At 41.8% G+C, this 25,893-nt stretch overlaps 1 protein-coding gene and 1 long non-coding RNA gene across 20 annotated transcripts in view; one reads left to right on the forward strand and one right to left on the reverse strand.

The window, feature by feature from the left end:
- L3MBTL4 (L3MBTL histone methyl-lysine binding protein 4) overlaps nucleotides 1-25,893 on the forward strand; it is a 468,276-nt gene that overhangs the window by 33,163 nt on the left and 409,220 nt on the right. Inside the window, exons 1-2 of one of the 18 annotated variants that reach the window (XM_063699410.1) lie at nucleotides 14,849-15,141; nucleotides 25,611-25,734. The exons of 14 other annotated variants lie outside the window; for them this stretch is intronic. The gene's annotated coding sequence lies outside the window, so the exon portion shown is untranslated. 3 more of the 18 variants (XM_063699409.1, XM_063699411.1, XM_055368452.2) reach the window with 3 other exon arrangements.
- The window catches only part of LOC109024030 (uncharacterized), a 35,471-nt gene continuing 33,739 nt past the window's right edge, over nucleotides 24,162-25,893 (reverse strand). For both annotated transcript variants that reach the window (XR_008673598.1, XR_002003512.2), the window contains exon 3: nucleotides 24,162-24,486. This is a non-coding gene — a long non-coding RNA (uncharacterized lncRNA). The remainder of the gene's footprint in view (nucleotides 24,487-25,893) is intronic.

Raw genomic sequence — 25,893 nt, forward strand, 5'->3', positions numbered from 1 at the left:
AAGGATCACAACTCCTCACCAGCAAGGGGACAACACTGGATGGAGAATGAGTTTGATGAATTGGCAGAAGTAGGCTTCAGAAGGTGGGTAATAACAAACTCCTCTGAGCTAAAGGAGCATGCTCTAACCCAATGCAAGGAAGCTAAGAACCTTGAAAAAAGGTTAGACAAATTGCTAACTAGAATAATCAGTTTAGAGAAGAACATAAATGAACTGATGGAGCTGAAAAGCACAGCACGAGAACTTCGTGAAGCATACACAAGTATCAATAGCCAAATTGATCAAGTAGAAGAGAGGATATCAGAGATTGAAGATCAACTTAATGAAATAAAATGTGAAGACAAGATTAGAGAGAAAAGAATAAAAAGGAATGAACAAAGCCTCCAAGAAATATGGGACTATGTGAAAAGAGCAAATCTATGTTTGATTGGTGTACCTGAAAGTGACGGAGAGAATGGAACCAAGCTGGAAAACACTCTTCAGGATATTATCCAGGAGAACTTCTCCAATCCATCAAGACAGGCCAACATTCAAATTCAGAAAATACAGAGAAGACCATAAAGATACTCCTCAATAAGAGCAACTCCAAGACACGTAATTGTCAGATTCACCAAGGTTGAAATGAAGGAAAAAATGTTAAGGGCAGCCAGAGAGAAAGGTCGGGTTACCCACAAACGGAACCCCATCAGACTAACAGCAGATCTCTCTGCAGAAACCCTACAAGCCAGAAGAGTGTGGAGGCCAATATTCAACATTCTTAAAGAGAAGAATTTTGAACCCAGAATTTCATATCTAGCCTAACTAAGCTTCATAAGTGCAGGAGAAATAAAATCCTTTACAGACAAGCAAATGCTGAGAGATTTTGTCACCACCAGGCCTGCCTGGCAAGAGCTCCTGAAGGAAGCACTAAACATGGAAAGGAACAACCGGTACCAACCACTGCAAAAACATACCAAATTGTATAGACCATTGACACTATGAAGAAACTGCTTCAACTAATGGGCAAAATAACCAGCTAGCATCATAGTGAAAGAATCAAATTCACACATAAGAATATTAACCTTAAATGTAAATGGGCTAAATGCCCCAATTAAAAGACACAGGCTGGCAAATTGGATAAAGAGTCAAGACCCATCAGTGTGCTGTATTCAGGAGGCCCATCTCATGTGCAAAGACACACATAGGCTCCAAATAAAGGGATGGAGTAATATTTACCAAGCAAATGGAAAGAAAAAAAATTAAAAATAAAAAAAGCAAGAGTTGCAATCCTAATCTCTGGTAAAACAGACTTTAAACCAACAAAGATCAAAAGAGACAAAGAAGGCCATTACATAACGGTAAAGGGATCAATGCAACAAGAAGAGCTAAGTATCCTAAATATATATGCACCCCATACAGTAGCACCCAGATGCATAAAGCAAGTTCTTAGAGATCTACAAAGAGACTTAGACTCCCACACAATAATAGTGGGAGACTTTAACACCTCACTGTCAATATTAGACAGATCAACAAGACAGAAAATTAACAAGGATATTCAGGACTTGAACTCAGCTCTAGACCAAGTGGACCTAATAGACATCTACAGAACTCTCCACCCCAAATCAACAGAATATACATTATTCTCAGCACCTCATTGCACTTATTCTAAAATTGACCATATAATTGGAAGTAAAACACTCCTTAGCAAATGCAAAAGAATGGGAAGCATAATAAACTGTCTCTCAGACCACAGCACAATCAAATTAGAACTCAGGATTAAGAAACTCACTTAAAACCACACAACTACATGGAAACTGAACAACCTGCTCCCGAATGACTACTGGGTAAATAATGAAATGAAGGCAGAAATAAAGATGTTCTTTGAAACCAATGAGAACAATGACACAATGTACCAGAATCTCTGGGACACATTTAAAGCAGTGTGTAGAGGGAAATGTATAGCACTAAATGCCCACAAGGGAAAGCAGGAAAGATCTAAAATTGACACCCTAACATCAAAATTAAAAGAACTAGAGAAGCAAGAGCAAACAAATTCAAAAGGTAGCAGAAGACAAGAAATAATTAAGATTAGAGCAGAACTGAAGGAGATAGAGACACGAAAAACCCTTCAAAAAGTCAATGAATCCAGGAGCTGGTTTTTTGAAAAGATCAACAAAATAGATAGACTGCTAGCCAGACCAATAAAGAAGACAAGAGAGAAGAATCAAATAGACACAATAAAAATGATATAGGGAATATCACCACTGATCCCACAGAAATACAAACTACCATCAGAGAATATTATGAACACCTCTACACAAATAAACTAGAAAATCTAGAAGAGATGGATAAATTCCTGCACATATACACCCTCCCAAGACTAAACCAGGAAGAAGTCGAATCCCTAAAGAGACCAATAACAAATTCTGAAATTGAGGCAGTAATTAATAGCCTACCAACCAAAAAAAGTCCAGGACCAGACGGATTCACAGCTGAATTCTACCAGAGGTACAAGGAGGAGCTGGTACCATTCCTTCTGAAACGATTCCAATCAATAGAAAAAGAGAGAATCCTCCCTAACTCATTTTATGAGGCCAGCATCATTCTGATACCAAAACCTGGCAGAGACAAAACAGAAAAAGAAATTTTCATTCCAATATCCCTGATGAACATTGATGCGAAAATCCTCAATAAAATACTGGCAAAACGAATCCTGCAGCACATCGAAAAGCTTATCCACCATGATCAAGTCGGCTTCATATCTGGGATGCAAGGCTGGTTCAACATATGCAAATCAATAAATGTAATCCATCACATAAACAGAACCAATGACAAAAACCACATGATTATCTCAATAGATGCAGAAAAGGCCTTGGACAAAATTCAACTTGCCTTCATGCTAAAAACTTTCAATAAACTAGGTATCGATGGAACATATATCAAAATAATAAGAGCTATTTATGACAAACCCACCGCCAATATCATACTGAATGGGCAAAACCTGGAACATTCCCTTTGAAAACTGGCACAAGACAAGGATGCCCTATCTCACCACTCCTATTCAACATAGTATTGGAAATTCTGGCCAGGGCAATGAGGAAAGAGAAAGAAATAAAGGCTATTCAAATAGGAAAAGAGGAAATCAAATTGTCCCTGTTTGCAGATAACATGATTGTGTATTTAGAAAACCCCATGATCTCAGCCCAAAATCTCCTTAAGCTGATAAACAACTTCAGTAAAGTCTCAGGATAAAAAATCAATGTGCAAAAATCACAAGCATTCCTATACACCAATAACAGACAAACAGAGAGCCAAATCATGAGTGAACTCTTATTCACAATTGCTAGTAAGAGAAGAAAATACCTAGGAATCCAACTTACAAGGGATGTGAAGGATCTCTTCAAGGAGAACTACAAACCCCTGCTCAAGGAAATAAGAGAGGACACAAGTAAATGGAAAAGCATTCTATGCTCATGGATAGGAAGAATCAATACCATGAAAATGGCGATACTGCCCAAAATAATTTATAGATTCAATGCTATCCCCATCAAGCTACCATTGACTTTCTTCACGGAATTGGAAAAATCTACTTTACACTTCATAGGGAACCAAAAAAGAGCCCGCATAGCCAAGACAACCCTAGGCAAAAAGAACAAACCTGGAGGCATCACAGTACCTGACCTCAAACTATACTACAAGGCTACAGTGATGAAAACAGCATGGTACTGGTACCAAAACAGACATATAGACCAACAGAACAGAACAGAGGCCTCAGAAATAACACCACACATCTACAACCATCTGATCTTCGACAAACCTGACACAAACAAGCAATGGGGAAAGGATTCCCTATTTAATAAATGGTGCTAGGAAAACTGGCTAGCCATGTGCAGAAAGCTAAAACTAGACCCCTTCCTTATACCTTATACAAAAATTAAGATGGATTAAAAACTTAAACATAAGACCTGGGACCATAAAAATACTAGACAAAAACCTAGGCAATACCATTCAGGACATAGGCATGGGCAAAGACTTCATGTCTAAAACACCAAAAGCAATGGCAACAGTAGCCAAAATTGACAAATGGGATCTAATTAGACTAGAGAGCTTCTGCACAGCAAAAGAAACTCTCATCAGAATGAACAGGCAACCTACAGAATGGGAGAAAAGTTTTGCAATCTATCCATCTGACAAAGGGCTAATATCCAGAATCTACAAAGAACTTAAATTTACAAGAAAAAAACAAACAACCCCATCCAAAAGTGGGCAAAGGATATGAACAGACACTTCTCAAAAGAAGCCATTTATGCAGCCAACAAACATGAAAAAATGCTCATCATCACTGGTCGTCAGAGAAATGCAAATCAAAACCACAATGAGATACCATCTTAACACCAGTTAGAATGGCGATCATTAAAAAGTCAGGAAACAACAGGTGCTGGAGAGGATGTGGAGAAATAGGAATGCTTTTACATTGTTGGTGGGACTGTAAATTAGTTCAACTGTTGTGGAAGACAGTGGCAATTCCTCAAGGATCTAGAACTAGAAATACCATTTGACCTAGCGATCCCATTACTGGGTATATACTCAAAGGATCATAAATCATTCTACTATAAAGATGCATGCAGATGTATGTTTATTGTGGTGCTATTCACAATAGCAAAGACTTGGAACCAGCCCAAATTTCCATCAATGATAGACTGGATAAAGAAAATATGGCACATATACATCATGGAATACTATGCAGCCATAAAAAAGGATCAGTTCATGTCCTTTGCAGAGACATGGATGAAGCTGGAAACCATCATTCTCAGCAAACTAACACAGGAACAGAAAACCAAACACCACATGTTCTCATTCATAAGTGGGAGTTGAACAATGAGAACACATGGACACAGGGAGGGGAACATCACACACCTGGGCCTGTTGAGGGGTGGGAGGCTAGGGGAAGGATAGCATTAGGAGAAATACCTAATGTATGTGACGGGTTGATGGGTGCAGCAAACCACCATGACACGTGTATACCTATGTAATAAAACTGCACTTTCTGCACATGTACCCTAGAACTTAAAGTATAATAAAAATAATAATTAAAAAAACCAACTCAGGAAACTCGTATGAAGAAAAGTGGACAGGGCCAGGAGAGGAGGTAAGATTTCTTCACCTGTACCTATTTATATGGTCTTAACTTTTGAACCAGATGAGTTTGTCAGTTACTCAGTATGTGAATGGATGAATTTGTAACCAAGCAAATAAACAAAATACAACACAGTGCTCCTGGTGGTCAGCCAGGTTTGTGATCCTTGAGACAGGGGGCCAGGTGAGGATCAGAGAAATCCACTTCCTCTCTTTTCCCTTTTCCTGTTTGTGCTCCATGGCCTCCTCCAAAGCTTTATTTGCTTTTGGTTGATAGAACTTTCTGGAATTTGTGATAGTCAGCGTTACTAGTGTCCTTAGATAGTTGGCACTGTGTATCACCTTTTGTAAATACACAACAATTTCAGTGTGAGGGCAGGAGAGGACAAATCCCATCTTGCTACCTTCATTCCTCCATTCAGATATTCATTCAACAGATGTGATAAGCTATTAGCAAGGGCCATACACTGTTCTAAGTGCTCGGGCTATGCTAGCAAAGAAAGTAGTTGAGGACCCTGACTATGTTTTTTGTTTGTTTCTTGAGACAAGATCTCACTCTGTTACCCAGGCTGGAGTGCAGTGATGCCATCAAGGCTCACTGCAGCCTCAACCTCCCATGTCCAAGTGATCCTGCCATCTCAGCCTCCCGAGTAGCTGGGACTACAGGTACACACCACCACACTCAGCTAATTTTTGTTGTTGTTGTTGCACAGATGGGGTCTCCCCAGCCCAGGCTGGTCTGAAACTCCTGGTCCCAAGCAATCCTCCCACTTCAACCTCCCAAAGTGCTGGGATTATAGGCATGAGCCACTGTGCCCAGCTGGGGCCTTACTTTGTGTACCCTGTAGATAGGATAGACAGACAACAAATATGCAAAACAAATGAACAGACAGTGTAATTTCATCAAGTGTTTAGTGATTAAACTAAAACAGACTGATGTGACAGCGAGTCAGGGGGTGCTACTGTGGATAATTTTCACGACTGACACAAGGAGGTGATGTTTGAAGTGGGACCTACATTAAGAGAAGCAGGAAGCCCTGCGAAGATCTGGGTGCCGTGCTCCAGGTGGGCTGCAGTGAGTGCACAGGTGCTGAGGAGCATTTTGCTGGGCACCTCTGGGGACAGTGGGAGGGCCACTGTTGCCAGTGAGGCGAGCAGGGAGAAAGCAGACTGAGAAAGTGGGGTCGGAGAGCTTGAGGGGCTAGACCCAGTCCATATGTGGCCTTGTAGGACTCGGTGATGAGTTTGGAGTTTCCTTAATGTGCTGGGAAGCTACTGGCAACTTGAGCAGGGCAGGGACGAGTTCTTAGCCACAACATTGTAGCCACATGTTTTGGGACACCTCATGTTTTTAGCGTGTCTAAACCTAAACTAGTGCCCTCGCCCGAGTTTGTGCTTTTGCCTATTTCTTGTTGAGTGGCTCTGCTCACATTGCTGCCCAAGTGGAGATTTGACATCCAGGCCAGGCCCTTCTTTCTTTATTATTGCCCGTGTCTGTTCTGTCACCAGGTCCTACTGGATTCCACCCCATTCTTTTTGGGTTCTTCTCTATTTCTCATCCTGACTGTTGCAGTTAAGCCATTGTCATCTCATTTAATAAATTGGTATTTATTGACGACCTCCTGTGCCCCAGACGTTATTCTAGGTGCTGGAGATACAGTGACAAAGAGCCCTCTCGGAGGGCTCAAGTAAAGGAACTAGGATGAAAAGTGCTGAGTGTCATGCTAAGAGAAGCGCTGGCTGTGCAAGTGTCCCTCACCTCGCCTGGGATCGGGATGGTGGTTGCAGGAGGCATCCAAGGAAATGACATTTACACGGAGGTCTGAGGGGCAGCGAGGTGGTGGGAAGGTGGCTCCAGGTAGGAGGTGAGAAGAGAGCGCACAAGGTCAGGTTGTAACACAGTCTGGCTGGGAAGAGAAGTCGGCTGGTCAGGTGGGGAGCCAGGTCAGAAGGTGCCTCAGAAGCCGTGGCAGCCTGGACTTTATCCTTAGGGCGGGAGAGCCATGGAGGGGCCATAAATGGGGGAGAGAGAGCCAAGCCTTAGAGGCATTTTAGGTCCACATATGGACAGTAAGTTTGGAAGGAATAAAGACTGGAGTTCCTGTATCGACTGGGGCAGATGCAGTGATCTAGGTGGCCGCCAGTGGAAGGCACCTGTGAGTCAGGGTTTGCAGTTCCTGTGTGGACATCTGAATTAATTCTGCAGATCAGACTGCATTACACTGCAAGAGCAGCCCGAGTTTCCCAATGCACCAAAGCAGAAGCTTTTTGGAAACCTATATATTTTTTCATATTATTGGGAATTTCTTCAGAATATGAAGGCTTTATCGAATTGTGTCTGAAATGAATTTCATTTAAATACTGAATTAATTGAAAGCTTTGCTTCTGAATATTTTTCCATAGATTTCACGGTGCTTTAGAAATTTCATTTTGCCTGATGTGTTAGTACTGGCAATAACTGCCAGTAATAGAAGTGGCAGTGTTGAGGGAAATGGTGGTGGCGAGTGTGGGATGGTCTCAGTGGGCAGCTTTCTTACGATGAGGAGAGGCGGGGCGTGACTGGTTCTATCGTGTTTTCATTGGGACCAGGACTCACTGTGGAAGGGCAGGAAGTACCACTTAGTGGTGAGAACAGCACGCAGGCTCCAGTTTACCATTCTGGTGGTTTGAATTTAATGAAGCCCTTTGGAATTTTGACTGTAATCATGGAAGAGGTCATTTGCTTCTTTATTTGTACAGCTTTTTGTATCCATCTGTCCCACGAATATTTGTTGACACTCACTTCCTGTTAGGCACAATCCCACAAAAGAAACGTGGACTTTGCGGATGAAGTAGACCTCAGCGTTGCCTTGCATCTAGAAGGCGAGACATTGCCAGGGAGTTTGTTTTGTAGCTCTCTTGATAAAATGTTTTAGCAAACACTAGTGTGCCAGGCTTGGTCCTAAGCCCTTTGCCGGTGTTAACCCATGTAATCCTCGTGACAGCTCTGTGTGGTTGGTGCTGTTGTTATTGGCATTTTACACAAAAAAGAACCAGAGCACAGGGGATAAGTGACTCGCCCAAGTCACAGCTGTTCAGTGGCAGTGACTGGATTTGAACCCAGCCACTGCCACTCCAGAGCTGGATTTTCAGGAAGATGTAGCAGGAGTGTGAAGGGCGGGCATGTACCTCTGCCGTTTGTGTGTTCACAGGGGAAATGTGGGCAACCAGGGAGGGCTTTTATTTTACTTGAATTCTTCAGAGACCACTGATACACATGGAAGATGAAAAATTACAACAATGAAGAAAAGTCCTTTCTTAAACCCATAAATTTTGTTTCTGCTATGAATTTCTAAGACCTTCCTTAAAAAAACCCCAATAATTTAGCTTTGTCAGTATCTTAGGAAACAAAACAAAACAAAATAACACAGTTTTTCCTTTGAGTAATCTGTCACGTTCAAGTTTATTATTATTATATTTTAACGTTTTAGTTTATGGAAGTGGTAAAGTGGGGTTTTTTTTTTTTATCAATTCACTTGACATTTGGGCAGATCTGATGGAGTTTGTAAAGCAAGGCCTGCACTATATTTCCTTTGTACTTTCTCTGGGATTTTCCTACTGTGATTCACTCGAAGATGTATTTTGTGTGGTGCAAAATCTGTGTAATTGAGAGCTTGCTTTGCCAACACTGGGTTGGCTTCCTTGTTGGCAGGGTACATTTGGGTAGAGTGACTTCTCTTTGCACTTTGTCAAAGCTCTAAGATCTCACTGTGTGTAGGGGTGTGTGCAGGGCAGATAGGAATAGGGGTTTGGTGAAGAGCTAGGCGTGGCTGCTGCCCCTACAGCAGATCAGCTGGAGAGGAGTCAATGTCAAGGACGTCTAGTGGAGTGTTGGTCTGCGTTTTTATGCAAGTAGGAATGGAAGGGACTTTACTCCTGTTAAACCTGTTGGAGAGCATGCATAGGGTAGCTGAAACCCCAGCCTTTTGACTGCCCTTTGGGAAGGTTTGATAAAGGACTACTTTGTTTCAGGTTGTTTCTTTACTGTGCAAGACACAAGCTCTCCAGTTCCCAGCACGGATGAGGTTGCAGAGACAAGGATGCACAAACTGGATAGCTTCCCAGAATCTGCAGAGTCACATCTTCATGGTGCGGCCTCATTATATTTCTTAGAGAAATTTTTTCCCCAGAATATTGTGGGGGAGAGAACCATGTTTAAATATTAACATAACATTTAATGAAAGATCAGATGTATGTGATTTTTTGCATCATTCTGTTTTGGATGACAGTTTTCAAAAGGGAAAAAATAGTGTATATTTAAATGTGCTTTGCAACAATAAAGCACTTAATGACCATTGATTGTCATCTTGCTTCAAGAGGATACTGAATTTAAACTTTCTTCCCATTATTTGCAAAATATAATTATGGTGGGTTAAGTTCCTGCAGGAAAACATGTTTTAAGTGAAAGAATTGGAGTCAGACTGTTGTTCCTTTTTTTGTTTTTAAAGAAAAATGATCACAAACAAAACACTGAAGCAATTTACATATTTTCAGCAATTACATATCTGTCCATTGGGTTATAAGTAGGGTGATCATATAATTTAATGTACAGGTGAGGACACTTTGGAGAGTGAAAGGGGGCACTTACTGGATTGGAAACAGTAGGTCAGCAGGTGTGAACTGGGATTGCTTTGTGCAAAACCAGGAGCTTTCACCACTCATAGTTTAAGAAGCCTTGCTGAAGAATGGATATTGAAAAGAGGAAAATGAAATAAAGAGTTGCAAATTTCTATTAATATTGAAGAGAATTATAGTTGGTTCTGGGGTTTGATCTTACCTTGCTTTCAAACTAATAAGACACTGTTACAAATAAGTCTGTGTTATTTTTCATGGGTGCTGGCAGAGGACACAAGACTCCTGGGTCAGAGGCAAAGGGGTGTCTAATTCTTGATACAGCAAGCACACCAGCATCGGCATATTTATGTCAGTTTCCCTTGCCCCACACATCCCCATAGGGCAGCTTGCTATGGACCAGATGGATGCTGGGCATGCAGTGTATTTGCATCATAGCAGAGTTGCACATCTAGGCAGGGGCAGCCACCACTTTTTTAGCAAGCAGCAAATAAGCCTAGTCTTTCCCAGGGGCTGAGAGAGGGAGGTGGAGAAAGGAGGAAAGAAGTTAACTCATCTTTCAAAGTTACCAGCTGCATAAACAACCTTAGGAAATGGCCTGGGTGGAGGGGTGGTCAGGGCCTGCAGTCTTGGCACCCCTGACAAGATGTGTAGGGGCCCAAGGGCCCAGGAGCCCTGTCTCTCCCAACAGTTCTGAGTTGTGACATGTATCTTCTTTATGGCTTCAGGCCTGTGTTCATTGTGCCAAGGTAGACATTGAAGAGAGGCTATTGTGGAGAGCCTCATGGAATTCATGTATGTCTTTATGGTGATATTGATAAGCTTCTTGAGAAACTGAGCCTGGAATTAAAATAATGATTTCTTACAGTGTTCTGAAACCAAGAACAAGATCAAATTATTAGGTTTTCTGCTTTACTATAGGTTGGCATCTATTTTCTTAACCACAGTTCAGTGACATATGCATTTGTAGCTAAATTAGGAAAGTTCTCTAAGCATTATTTGTTATTACCAAGCACCAGTGCCCTGCCTTAACAATTCAGTAACATTTGGGGCGGGAATTGTAAGGCCATTTTTTGGAAGATATGCTCTGTGGTAGTAAGGGTTTTGGTGAAATTTTGGAGGATGATTTGCCAGGCAGAGTTGGCTTTCCTCAGGATCGTGCAGTGCTTTATGCTTGAATTTCCTGGGTGTGTTGCTCTTTCCCAACATGAGGCTGGGCTGCCCTGGGCACTTAGCTTCCTCTGAGAGGCTCTCCCCGCAGGGTCTCGCTTACAGAGTAACCAGCCCTGGTGCTGTCTTCCACCCTCATCAAAACTTGCTTTTCACAGGCATTTCCAGAACTCCGCTCTGTGTGTTCTGCCAAGTTCTCTGATGGTTTGCATTCTGGTTCATCAGCTCACAGTACAGGTGTAAGCCAGGGGGTGGCAAGCCATAGCCTAGTGGCCACATCTGGCCCGCCGCCAGTTTTGTCAGTATTTTTACTGGCAGGCAGCCATGCCCATTTGTTTTTATATTGTGTGGCTCCCATCATGCTCTCATGGCAGAGTTTAAGTAATTACCGCAGGGACTATGACCCCAAAGCCTAAATATTTACAGTCTGGACTTTAAAAAAACAAAACACAACTGTGCCGACCCTGGGTCTAAGTTAATAAATCAACTGGACAGAACCCTCCTTGGCACGACCAAGGCTTGCTCCTGTGCATTCCCCACAATGCTCTGTGCACAGAAAGTGCTGGATCTGCATTTGATAAGTGAGGAAAGATAAGTGCTGGTTGGTGAAATGTGCATGAAAAGCGCTGGCCTCCAGTCATGGAAACCCAAACGTCTTTTGTTACAAATTTTTAATTTTTTTAAATTTTTCTGAGTCGGCTTGCTTGGTGGGGGCAGTGCTTCAGCCCTGTCCCTGTCAACGGGGGACAGTGTGGCCTGTGGGTTTATCAGAGCAGCTGCGTCTACCTCCCAGCTCAGTCTCCCAACAGGGAGGACTCTTCACCACCGCCGAACCTTTGAATCATACACACATTTAACTTAGGTGACTTCATCTCTTTTGGCCACCAGTAGCGGGTGTGATTCTGCCACTGCCCCGGGTGGGAGGGGACCTGCTGCACCTTCATGTGTGCTGGGTTCTGTAGGCCCCCAAGGGACTGTGCTGTGCTGAATGGGAGGCATGGTTTCCCACAGCTGCTCATAGATGGACGGCTGGTGATTCCATCTGGGTTCCCATTGAAGAACCTGCAGTGTCTCCCCTGCTGGAACAAAAGCTGACTTTATTGCTCCTTTAGAGGCATTTATCATTTTCCAAGTCTGATTTGATTGTATGTAGTTTTGCCCTTTGCATGAGGACATTAGAGCCTAACTTCCCATAATATGCCAATCTGCTATGTTTATGATTTATGCATCAGGATTTATGCCTGCTCTCTGCTAGGCACTGTCCTGGGTGCACAAGCAAGAGAAGAAGACCTGATAAAAACCTCACCTATGGCTTCCCTTCACCCTTGTGTCCAATAGTAAGCCAGGTCAGTGTTTTCTTTTTTTTTTTTTTGAGACCGAGTCTCACTCTGTCACACAGGCTGGAGTGCAGTGGCATGATCTCTGCTCACTGCAACCTCTGCCTCCCAGGTTCAAGCAATTCTCGTGCCTCAGCCTCCCAAGTAGCTGAGACTACAGGCACGTGCCACCATGGCCAGCTAATTTTTGTATTTTCAGTAAAGACAGGGTTTCACCATGTTGGCCAGGCTGGGCTCAAACTCTTGACCTCAAGTGATCCACCTGCCTCGCCCTCCCAAAGTGCTGGGATTATAGGAATGAGCCACTGTGCCCCACTCGTGCTTTCTTTATAAGGCATTTTACTACCATTTCTCCTCTCTAACCAGAAACTGCTGGTTACTTTGCACCTGGGCTATTCTAGCAAATCTTCCAGCTGGGTTCTGGGACTCCCTGACTCTTGGTTCTTGTCCTGTGAATGTCATCCCAGGTCTGTTGCTTATCCCCCTTTCCAACCAAATCCAGCTGTAATCCTGCTTGGCTTTCACAGCCCTCCATGAAGCCTTCCTGGGCAACATGATTTCCTCTTATTTCTCATAAGAAATTGCCTTCCATGTATCTGAGCTCTTTTCTGTTTCTGAGCCATGGCCTGTGTTATTTCCCTTGCATAGGTGATCTCTTTTAAATATTCTCCTTCCTCTGTATAAGGCTTCTCAGCCTTAGTACCATTGACAGTTTTGGACCAGAGAGTTCTTTGTGGTGAGGGGCTGTCCTGTGCTTTGTAGGATGTTTAACAGCATTGCTGGCCTCCGCACACCACATGCTCCCAGCATCCCTCCCTGCCTGTCCCCTGGAGGACACATTCCCTTGCTTTCAACCTACTTTCTTATATTTTCTGTTAGTTTCTTATTTACAGCATATTGATGAATTATGATTTTTATACAGATGGCTGATTTCTGTCTTTTAATTTGTGTAATTTTGAGAAGCACTGCTCTCAAACCTTATGTGGGGGACACACTGCCCCAAGCTGTAGCCCTGCTGCTCCAGGAAGCATCTGTTGACTGCAGCCCTCGCTCACCTTCTCTTCCTTGGATTAGTGTAGCACTTGTGCATAACAGGCACTGACTTTTTTTTTTTTTATTTTTGAGACAGAGTCTGTCTGTGTCACCCAGGCTGGAGTGCAGTGGCAAGATCTCGGCTCACTGCAGCCTCCACCTTCCGAGTTCAATTGATTCTCCCACCTCATTTTCCTGAGTAGCTGGGACTACAGGCGTGCACCATCACACCCGACTAATTTTTGAATTTTCAGTAGAGACAGGGTTTCACCATGTTGGCCAGGCTGGTCTCAAACTCCTCACCTCAAGTGATCTGCCCACCTCGGCCTCCCAAAGTGCTGGGATTACAGGCATGAGCCACCACACCCAGCCTCCAGACGTTGACTTTTATTAATATTAATAATTAGACAGCACTGTTTGCCAGTTGCTTAAAGTGAATTAATCTTGTTGCCATAATTGTGTCATAGGCTCCTAAAGTCAGGGACCACTTGGTATACTACTTTTCTGTGACTTTTTGGAAGTCTCTTAAACTTTCTGTGGCTCCATTTTCTCATCTGCAAAGTGAAGATAATAATACCTATACCTCAGGGTTGTTTTGAAGTTCCACGAGTTAATGCATGGAAAGTGCTTAGCAGGGACCTTGGCAGACAGTAAGCACACGGTCAGCAGCTGTCTACCTGCTGTAACTACTGTTTATCACCCAGGGTCCCTAGCAAAGTGGATAATCCAGTGGGTAGTCAAGTTAGCTCACTTTTACTTCTTTAGGGAAGTGACTGGAATGGGAGCATGTGGGCTGCAGCCTCAACAAAGATCTTCCGGTGTTTTCTCTCCCTTGCTCGCACCCCAAGTATTTTTATGCTGTTGACATTAGTTAAAAGTAAGCACTGACGGCCATCTCACTGTGAGTCATGGAGAAGCAGCACAGAGCAGGTCTTGGTGGATGCCGGTGACTGGAGAGAGTGTAGAGGGTGAAGGGAAGATGGCGCTACCATTGCCTGTGCTGAGGGGAGGCCTGAGGTCTTTATGCATTTGTGTGTTTACTCTCTTGTGGCTTTCTTGTGAGCTCCAGGGAAATCATGCTGACTTGGTATCCCTCAGCAACTCAGAGCTGAAGTGTGTTCAGCCACATCTTCCTTCCAAGCATGTTCCTCCCAGGACTTGGTTTTGAATTCATGTTTCATGAGCTTTGTGACTGTAACTTATAGAACTTCCATTTCTTTATAAAATGGGAATGATTCTACTATCTCCTTGGGGTTGAAGTGAGGGCTAAAAGAGGTAATGCCGAATCCGTATCTTGTAAGTAAAGCTCATGGCGTCTGTTAAGAGGCAAATCACCATCCTTTGTGACCATTAGTGCTGTTTATGATGTGTCTTCCTAGTGGTCATGGGAAATCTGGAAGTGGGTGGCATTCTGACCTCAGCCTTGGCCTCAGAGTGCTTTATCTGAGTGCTCTGACTTTAGGTCGGGTGGCTTCTGGGGCCTTCTGAGGAACATGCACAAGCTGCTACAGCTACTGGTAAAGGGGTGTGAAAAGATTGTCAGGGATTGCCCTGACCCCAGCTTTTGAGAGCAGGTGCAGCATGTTTTTCTCATTCAGTGGGCAAGGCCAGGTGAAAGAGCTCTGTGTGAAGACATTCTCTGTGGGCCAGGGTGGAGAGCACCCTGAGGAGGCAGCACTGATGTGGTTAATCCATTGGCCTCCTAGACTTGGTGGGAAGCCTGTTCTCAACGGGAGGCCACTCATTTTCTAGGAAGGACACACTGGCTGAGTAGCTTAGGCCTTCGGCAAGAGTTTATTTTAAAGTGAGGTAATGGCAATGGTAACAGGAATGTCTGTGAGGCTGTCTTCTTCGCCTTCACAGTGATGGTTTCTAGGTAAGTTTTGAAAATAGCACATTTCTATGTTTTACTGCAGATTGAAGGGTTTTCTAGGCACACATGTAAGGAATAAGATTCCTGCCCACTCAGAAAAGATGGCATGGCATATGCAATTAGAGGGACCCGTCAGAAAGGTAGGCTCCAGGGTTAGACTGTTGGGCTTGGGATCCTCTTAGCTCCTGCTGGGGGAGCCCCACTCCTGGCCTTGCCTTCTGGCATCTGCTGTGGGCTTTCCTAGGGACTTGTGTTTTGTGCCCTGCTTGGGTTCGGTGAGTCAGGTCACTGCCAGGCACTGCTGCTGCTTCTCTTTCTAATGCAGAGATCTGCTCCACAGTCTCTTTGGCTAGAGTAAAAGGAGATCTTCCTGTAGGTATACAATACATTCACGAATTTCCTTTTAAAGCACTCATTTACATCCTTGAATGTTTTGGAAAAAGGCAGGCAAATGATGAGAGAAAGTCTGGTATTTTGATGGCTTCCCAGGCTCCTTGGCATTAAACAAACATCTGCACTTAGCTGAGTTTTCCTGTCACAACACATAGTCCATTCAACTAGATTCTGGCTGGGAATAGTCTTTTTGGGAATGTGTGAAATTAGACACCTATTTAAAGTTGTATCCACAGCTTTGCTTTACAATACTAATAGAGATATGTAGAATTCATGAATATCAATTCCTTGTATAGATATTCACAGATCTCCTCTAGTCCCTATATTATGAACTTATTTCCTTCATTTTGAAAGAACTACTCCTAGATAATATCATTATTTAAAAACACGAACTTTTCTGTCTTAAGAATTCAGTGATACTGTGAACACTTTCAGATGTTGGAAGATGGCCTTAAAATAGACATTGATGCTATTATGTTATCTTTCTCTAGACATAGTAGCCACAATTTGTTCTCTGACATGAGCGTTTGTCTGTATTTTCTGTATGGCTACAGTTTTAGGAGCTCAGCATGTTGCAATGTTGTTTAAAGAAGAATGTGCTGATCATCTGTGGACAGACATTTTCAAGTTAATACTGTGTCAGGGAATACATATTAAATTACTTGTCTGTTCTATATGGAGGAATTATTAAATTTAGTTATTAAGTTTATACATTTTAGACATAATTTTTAAGTTTATGCACTTAGAGAAGGAAAAGACTATAGAATTAAATAAAAGGTTGGAAGTTTCTTTCCTTAATCTAGCCCAGGCATGTATATAATTGAGGTTACAGAAGTATGCCACGGCCACCTTCCCATCTGTGCTCCTAACAGAGTGCACCCTGTTTGCTGTGCCCTTGTGAGGTGCATTTGGCTAAGGCTGTGTGATTTTTTTTCAAAGCTTGTGCATACATTGACAGTGTCTGTCCTCTTTATTTAATATAAGAGGGTAATATTGCTTAAGTGAATTCAGCTTAGGTAATTATTATTTAACAAGAGTGACTTAGGGCAAACTCTAATGTCCCTTGAAGAATTAGTGATAATTTGAAAATCATTTTGCTTGCAAACAATACAGTGTTTCAAGTAACTTTTCAAAAGCTGGCATTTTTGCAGAAGATGGAAGGGACCGTGGAGCCAATTTGTATTAGAGATAGTAGCCTGGATTTTGTTCTTTCTTTGACTTTACAAGCTCTTCTTGCTCTGTGGGTATTGTTTTCCTTATCTGGAATGTGGGATCTGATGATTTAAACCACACTATTGTTGCTGCCTTATCTTCCTATAAGAAACCTGAACCATTTTCTTCTTTAGATGGCTAAAATGTCTGTTTTCAAATAGGACATGGCCAGTAGAATAAATCTTCCATTTATTTCTTCTGAGGATAAAGCAGACAGAATAAGTTAGAGCATTATCATGTGCAATTATGGTTTACCTACTTTTATTTCTTCTTGAGTTCATAAAGTATGTCTTTATGTCACAAAGCTGGGAGGAAAATAACAGCTCCTTAGACATTCCACTGAACAGTGACTTTATTATCTTTTCCTCTCTGTTTCTCTTCCTCTCTTTTTTTGCCTGTGTAAAACATAATGTTTATACATTTTGTAACCTTTCTAAAGCTTTTTGTGTGGAGGGAAGCATGTTTATTCCATAAAACATATTCATAGGTGCTTGATATCAAGATATGATAATCTCAGCATTTAATAGATATTTTAGTGATAATTTTGATTGCGTTGATTATACGTATAAATATTCAAGCTTAAGTTTAAAAAGATACAGAAATATATGTAGTAACAACAGCATGAATAAACATTTTATTTAATTTGAAAGCTTACATTACACTTTTGATTTTTTTTGCTATAATATATATTTTAAAAATAAACAATTGTCCTCATTCTTGGTTACTAGTCTTTTTTCTATTGGTATGGAAGTTAATAGTATCCATTTTTTGTGTAGCTGCTTTTGAAATCTGCCTTAAATTTTGTTTACAAATATAACCTAAATTGCCTAGATGTTAAAGACTTTACTGACATCTGAGATTACAGTTATGAAAGCATTAGGCATCGTGTAGAAAGTATATATGATAGATACAAGTTTAGAGTGTTATAATTAATCCTAATGAATTTTAAAGATGCCACAAAATATATCCTTTTGATTACACTTATGTGTAAATTTGTGTTATGTATAAATTTATGATGAAATCTAATTTCATCAGTTTTAAAGTTTAGCAGTTTATTTAATGATGAAAAAATGTGTAGAAAGAAATGTTACCAGTGACTCTTTTACTTCGGAGGTAACAATAAAGCTTTTAGGTTTGAATTGTGGACTCTCTGTTCTCTATAGAAATAAAGGACTAATTTGTATATTTTAAGACTGGAGTTCTTAACTTTTTGGTCTCAGGATCCTGTTATACTTTTAAAAACTACTAAGGACCCAAAGGTGCTTTTAGTATTATGCATGTCTTATATATCAATATTTATGGCATTATAAATTATAATGGAAAAAATTAAGAATATTTATTAGTTTATTTAAAAATAGCAATATAATCATTACTTAACATAAATAATATTTTAATGAAAATAGTTATATTCTCTGAAACAAAAATATTTAGTGACTAGAGTGGCATTGTTTCACATTTTTGCAAGTTTTTAATGTCTGGCTTAATAGAAGACAGCCGAATTCTTATATGTGTTTCTGCATTGCAGTCTGTTGCAATGTGTTGTGTTGGCTGAAGTATAAGAAGAAAATCCAGGCACGCGTACATACAAGGATCAAAAAGAGAGGATGTCGAGGACCCCTTAAAAATATCATAGAGACCCCCAGGGGCCCTTGGACCACAGTTTGAGAATAAGTTTTAAGACAATGGGTAGAGTTTTAGTGATACCCTCTTTTTTTTTTTTTTCCCAGATGTTAGATGTCGAGGGAGTATAGTAATAATGAGAAGTCATCTGAACTTGGAGTAAGGCTTGCTGCTGTTAGTAGTTATGTGAATTAAGCATGTAATAACTTTGAAGCTCAGTGTCTGTTTTTGCAGTGATTCAGAACAGCATAGTGGTTAAGTGGGCATGGGAGCTCCAGATGGAGACTGCCTGGGTTAAAAGCTGGGCTCCTTCACTGAGTGGCTTAAGTTGGGGCAAGTTTCTTAATCTCTGTAAACTTCAATTCGTTCCTAATATGGGAATAGAAAGAGTCGTTTCTTCTTGGAATTACTGTGAGGCTTAAGGGGTTAACTCATGAAGTATTTGAAAGTTTGGCAAGGAGTAAGGCCTCAGCAAGTTAGCTGTTAATATTTTTGTTACATCTGGGTTTCCAAAAGTAGCTTAATGGGTGTGGTAGGTAGTAAAACCATTTTCTTTATCTTTGTAACTTCTGACATCACGCTTTCAGTTTGCTTTTGAATACACGTACTTGAGTGGACTTTCCCTGTCAACTCTCATAACATTGCAGTTTGGAGGTGGTGGGAAGTGGTTGAAAAGACACGGGGCTTCCTGGAGGGGGACTAGGGCACCCGCGGGGCCTGGGAGTCGGGTGTAGGCGTGTAGTGAGCCATCAGGGGCTGCTCCTGGACGGTTCATACCTGGGTTTTCCATGAAGGGGTTTGTTAGAAGAAATGCTTCCAAAGTTAAACCAAGTGTGAAATCCACTTACTGCCACAGTTTACGAACTGAGGAAACGGAGACTTGACCGTTTTTTGGCGATTTTTCTCTCCTTTTTTTTTCCCACTAGGAATAGAAGAATGTCTGTGTCTAGCATTTAACTTCATCCCTGATATATGTTCTAGACTATTATCTCTGTCAGATTTCATAGAAAACAGCCTCTCCATTTTTCACAGGAGCTATGGGAAAAGTGTTTTAGAATGGAGACCTTTCCTCTGTGGTTCACGGTAGATGAGTGGTTTACGCGGGCATCAGAGTATGGCGACTGAAAGGCAGTGCGCATGTGCCCACACTTCTTCTCCAGCCTTCTCCCCGAAAAACCCAGTACAGCCTGGGATTTGGGATTTAACATTTCTAATAAAAACTTGCATTTGTTTTTCCTATATCTTATATTGCTTTCTCTTCCCACTACTTTCCAATACCCTGTACAGAAAGTGCTGAGTAAATATTGGTTCATGGGTTGTTACTAAGATGTTATAAGTTACCAGGGAGGGAAAATGTTTTATTGGAAAAAGTGCACATTTTAAAGTCAGAGATACTTGGGTACAGATACTGGCAGTATCATTTCTTGGTGTTGTGATTTGTGGCAAGATACTTAATTTCTCTGAGCCTCATTTAAAAAATAGTTATAATGAGACTTCACAGGGATGTGGTAGAATACCAGATTACATAAATGAAGGTAGCCATCCTCCACTAGACCCAGGTGGCTGGGGAAGGAGCAGTTTTCCAGCAGAGAGGGGCTCTGTTAGCAGAAGGAGAGAGGGCTACTGAGCAGACAAAAGTATAAAGATGGTGTATGTGAGCTCTCCTAGTGCTGGTCTCTTCATGTCCTTTTCTTTTCTTTTCTCTTCTTTTCTTCTTTCTTTTCTTTTCTTTCTTTCCTTCCTCTTCCTCTTTCTTTCTCTTCTTTCTGTTTCTTCTTTCCCTTTCCTTTCCTTTCCCTTTCCTTTCGTTTCAGTCCCCTCCCCTCCCCTCCCTCCTTCCCTCCCTTCCTTCCTTCCTTTCTTCCTTCCTTCCTTTCTTCTTTCCTTCCTTCTCTTTCCCCCCCTCCCCTCCCCTCTCCTCTCCTCTTTTCTTTTCTTCTTTTTTTGATAGTGTCTTGCCCTGTCACCGAGGCTGGAGTACAGTGGTGTGATCATGGCTCACTGCAACCTTGAAATCTTGGGCTCAAGGGATCCACCCACCTCAGCCTCTCAAGTAGCTGGGACTACAGGTGTCTACCACTATGCCTGCCTACTTTTTAGTAGGGATGGGGGTCTCACTATGTTTCTCAGGCTGGTCTCAAACTCTTGGAGTCAAGTGGTCCCCCTGCATCTGCCTCCCAAAGTGCTGGGACTGCAACCACGCCCAGCCACAATTTGTTTCTACTACTTAGGTCCCTCAGTTGCTCAGAGCAGAGGCCCACTAGAGAAAGCCTAAGGAAAGAGACGACATACATGGAAGTCTTTGGAGGTCATCTGTGGAACCCCTGCATAGGACTGCAGCCAGCTGAAGAAGCAGAACCTGGCATTGGCACACTGTCCAGGACTGTCTCTTTAAAGATCGCCTTCATTCTCCTTTCCCACTGCAGTCTGGTTTCCTCCATTTCCACATGAGGAAAATAGGTTCTGCCAACAATTTCCAGCCTGTGTGTTACAATCTAGCCTCTCAGAGAAGGATTAATCTGATCTACCTTAGTTCCTATTACAGATTCCTTGGTACGGAATCTGATTTGTCCAGCTTGAGTCTGGAGGCCACCCCTGGATCTGTGGGCTGTTGCTGGGGCTATGATCATGTGGGTACAGGGCAACTTCCCATGCAAAAATTTGCACGGTTGGGGCAGACGGCGGTGGGGAGACACAGCAGTTCCTAAGAAAGAGATGTTGGCAAGAGAGCCTGGTAGACTGTCATTACTATTTATACTGGAAAGAGGACTGAATTTAGTGTAAGAAGATCTGTGTTTGAGTCTTGGCTCTGCTCTTTTGAGCTACCATGGTCCTGAGCATTTCTCTTAATGGGGGTGTGACTCTCAGTGTCCTGCTGGGTATCACATGCTTCACCCACTGTAGGCCACAGTTAAAACATCAATAAGGCCTGTTACTATTGCTGCTGCTGCTGTTTCTGTGATTACTGGTGTTGTTATAATCATCATTATTACTTACTTTGCCTACCCAGTATCTTTTTTTTTTTTTTTTTTTTTTTAACACGTAGAGTCTTATTCTCTTGCCTAGGCTGGAGGGCAGTAGCACAATCACAGCTCACTGCAGCCTTGGACTAGACTCCTTGGCTCAAGCAATCCTACCTCCTAAGTCTCCCAGGTAGCTGAGACTACAAAAGTATGCTACCATGCCCAGCTAATTTTTTAAATTTAAATTTAAATTTAAATTTCTTTTTTGTAGAGATGAGGTCTTGGTATGTTACTCAGGCTGGTCTTGAACTCCTGGCCTCAAGCAGTTCATTTGCCTTGTCCTCTCAAAGTGTTGGGTTTACAGGCATGAGCTAGCACTGCACTGCACTCTGCCCCAGTATCATTCTTGAGAGCATCAAATCAGATAATGTATGGGAAAGCAGTTTAACCCCATACACATGCACATTGGGGATTATGATTTGATCACCATCTCCTGGTCTAATGTCATTCTCTTCATTCTTCCTGCTCAACCTTTGATCTCTCAGTTTATCTCTATGTAACATTAAAGTGATAAATCTCCTTTCTGAGTTAATTAGCTTTTGTAAAGTTTTTGGATGTTTGATATATAAGATCCTAGAAAAGTGAAAACCTCTAGAATAGAGGATAGAAGAGTGACTGATTTAATTTCCTGTCTCATCTGGCTTTATTTAAAATTTTTTTTTTTGAGACAGGGTCTTACTCTTTCACCTAGGCTGGAGTGCAGTGACACAGTCATAGCTCACTGCAGCCTAGAACTCCTGAGCTTAAGGGATCCCCCCGTGTCAGTCTCCTGAGTAGCTGGGACTACAGTGCACACCTCCACACCCCGCTAAATTTTGTATTTTTTTGTAGTGATGGGGGTCTCACTATGTTGCCCAGGCTGGTCTTGAACTCCTGACCTCAAACTATCTTCCCACCTTGGCCTCTGAAAATGTTGGGATTATAGGCATGAGCCACTGCTCCTAGCCTCAACTGGCTTTAACACTCTCCTTATAGAGTTCTGTTTCTCTATAAGTACTGTATTCATGAAACAGAGAATTACCTTTTACTTGCCAGCTTGTTGTTAGTATGTCATGTGGTGCTTCTGAATTATTAACTCATACTTAAGTAATTATGAAAGCACGAAGGGAGGAAAAAAGGGAAGACCATGACTTTCCAATTCATACAACCCTTTAACCCACTGTGTCTGCTGCCTTCTGCTTGCCCCCCACACTAGGAGGAATATGAAGGGTGAGATGCAGAGAACGTACAGTCTCTTTCATTGAAAACATAAGTCTGTAAAGCACTCACAGGTCTCCTTTGCATAAGGATCTGCTTTGGTCACCTAGTACTTCAACAGAGTGCTAGAATCTCAGTCTGTCCAACTCTCTGGGAATTTTTGAGAGTTTAAAATAGATTTGGTGTAAAATTTTCCCTAGAAATCCCTAGAACAAACAACTTATTTAGAATGCTTTAGAATTTTTTTCTAGATATGTCATAGTTTCACCCTCTTCTAAGAGTTATCTGTGCTGAAATGAAAAAAAAAGTGTTTAGAGAAAACTTATTTTAGCCATTTTCTCAAGATTATACTAAGTAATTGTTTGAGGTCATGTTTATTTATTTATTTTTTTGAGCTGGAGTCTCACTGTGTTGCCCAGGCTGGAGTGCAGTGGCATGATCTCGGCTCACTGCAACCTCTGCCTCCCGGATTCAAGCCATTCTCCTGCCTCAGCCTCCCAAATAGCTGGGATTGCAGGCATGTGCCACCATGCCTGGCTAGCAGAGACAGGATTTCACCATGTTGCCCAGGCTGGTCTTGAACTCCTGACCTCAGTTGATCTGTCTACTTTGGCTTCCCAAAGTGCTGAGATTACAGGCATGAGCCGCCATGCCCAGCTGTGTTTGAGGTTATGATGTATTATTAAATGTTGGCCTGAGAATTAAGTAAGTTACTCAATTTTATACCTTTAAATAGTTTCAGAATGTCTTAAATGACTGGTTAAGCTTGTGTTGCAGGTCTGGGCTATGAAAGTAACTGGCACAAAATGAAAACACTAGATTTGAATCAGTAAATACGATATGAAAAGACCCAAATGTGATTCTTTGCAAGACATTTTCATAAACTGAAATCATACCCGGGCTATCCACTGGAATATGGAACAATGCAGAAATAGACATGGCAAGTTCTCCACTTGGTCCCCATCTGCACAGGGCTCTCCTGTGGAGCCCTCGGGCCAGTGCTTCTGCTCATTCCTCTCGCCATTGGTTACCTTGCTTCAGGGAACTGGCCTCTCACTGCTTTCCACGTGCAAAAGGGGCAGTCTCCTGTGTGTTTGAAGAGCCAAGTTTCCTGAGGGTAGACATTGTAAACTTAGATGACACAGACTTTCTGAAACTTGTGCTGGTTAGATCCTAGGAGGTCTTGGATTTGGTTTGAGGAGCACAGAAAGGTGGGCTGGGGAACTGGAGTAGCTTGACCAGGTGTCACTTTCTTATCCATAAGCCTTAGACTTTTGCTACAGCTGTCTTTCTTTTTGGGTGACTTCCTTTAATGCTCTGTTCTAAAACTGCAGGATTTTGGAGGGATCTGCTTTGAAGTGGAGCAACATTGATCATTTGATACCTTTTTGGAGGGGACTTTTGACTAGGTAGTGGGCCAAGGTGCAGGAAGCCCTGGAGTGTGTGGGCTCAGCCCAGGGCTGTATCCCTGAGCCTGTGGTCAGCTAGCTGCGTGACCTTGTCTCATTTCTTTGGCCTTCAGTTTTTCTTTCTGTAAAATAAGAAGGTTGGATTAATTTGCGTCCATCTTCCAAAAAAGCTTTTTCATCACAAGTTTATTTAATCGGCACTCTTAGTAAAGTGTAAGTTAGACCCGGAAAAGGTCTTAAAGGTCATTTTCTAGGATAGTCTCATCCACTGATTTTACAAATGAGGTTGTTAACTCCCAGAATAGTGAAGCACTTGGTTTAAGGCTGCATAATTTATGGTAAGTTGATTTTCTCCACCTTGATGGGGGAAGGGTAGGCCAGGCTGCGGATGAGACAGACACTTTTCGTGATGTGTGCTCCGTTTTGTCTTCATCTGTCCAAGGCTTGGTCAAAGGCATTTTCTAGTGGTGATGGTTTTGTGTCTTCCCAAGGAACTGAAAGAAAACAGTGAGATAATGAGATTACATTCTGAACTTTGAAGCACTAAATGAAGTCAGCCTGGAGATAAAGCTTTTAATGATGCATGCAGGAGTAATTTCATTGTGATAGTTGTATCACAATTTATGCTTTTTACATAATCCACAAGGCTTAGGCAACTGACTTATCCATGAAGTGACCAGAAAATCCTGCCATTCTCTGTCGTATATGCATATGGTTTGACTTTTCTCAAATGGTATTTTTTTTTTTCAAAAGTCTTGATTGTGACAATTAGGCCCCAGTCATGGAGGGGAATTTTCACAGTTGCTTATGTGTATGTAGTGTCTTGATGAGAGTGATTTAAAACCTGGCAGTCAGCATTTGGAGGACTTGTGCATTCCTGTTAAGAACAAGAGGAATCTCTTTTTCTCTCAAACATTTACTACATAGAATTAGAATAGATCATTGGTAGGGGATGATAGGGGTGGCTGGTTTTATAGAAAAGATACCAAAATTAAACGAGCTGCAGAATGGAAAGAAGGTACTAGTTATTTCACTGTTCAGGACTTTTTTGTTTGGTGCTTTTACATATTACTAAATTTTTTCTTCTGAAGTTCCACCCAATAAAGACTTAGGAATTTCACAGAATGTCTCAAGATTTGATGAGAAAGTCAACAAGAAAATATATAGTAGTGTCAAAGACTCCAGCCTGTTGTCACCATTTCTTTTCAAGATAAATGGAGTTTCTTAATTACAATTTTGGGGGATAGACTTAAGCAGACTGAAACAAGGTTTCAGGTGGGAGCTAACTTGATGAGATATCAATGCTTTGGATGAGATACAGCAAAAGTCAGATAAAGTCACATGGTGCACAATGACGTTTTCATCAGTGACGGACTGCATATATGACACCCATATGCATATATGATCACGTAAGATTGTAACAGAGCTGAAAGATTCCTGTCACCCAGTGACAGTGGGCAGCTGTGGCAGTGTTGTAGCCCATCGCATTACTCATGTGTTTGTGGTGATGCTGGTGTAAACAAACCTGCTTTATAGTTCATAAAGTAAAAAGTTATAGTAAGCTAAGACCAACTTATCATTGAAGAAATAAAAACTGTTTTTAATAAATTTGGCATAGCTTAAGTATACAGTGTTCATAAAGTCTACAGCAGTGTACGGCAATGTCCCAGTCTTCCCATTCACTCACCGCTCATTCACTGATCCACCCAGAGCAACTCCCAGTACTGCAAGCTCCATTCATGGTAAGTGACCTCCATTTTTTATCTTTTATACCGTATTTTTTATTGTACTTTTTCTATGTTTAGAGAAATACTTACCATTGCATTACAGTTGCCTGCAGTATTCAGTACGGGTTTGTAGACTAGGAGCCATAGGCCATTCCATATAGCCTGAGTGTAGTA

Source organism: Gorilla gorilla, chromosome 17 (assembly GCF_029281585.2).
Source record: "Gorilla gorilla gorilla isolate KB3781 chromosome 17, NHGRI_mGorGor1-v2.1_pri, whole genome shotgun sequence".
Lineage (NCBI taxonomy): Eukaryota > Metazoa > Chordata > Mammalia > Primates > Hominidae > Gorilla > Gorilla gorilla.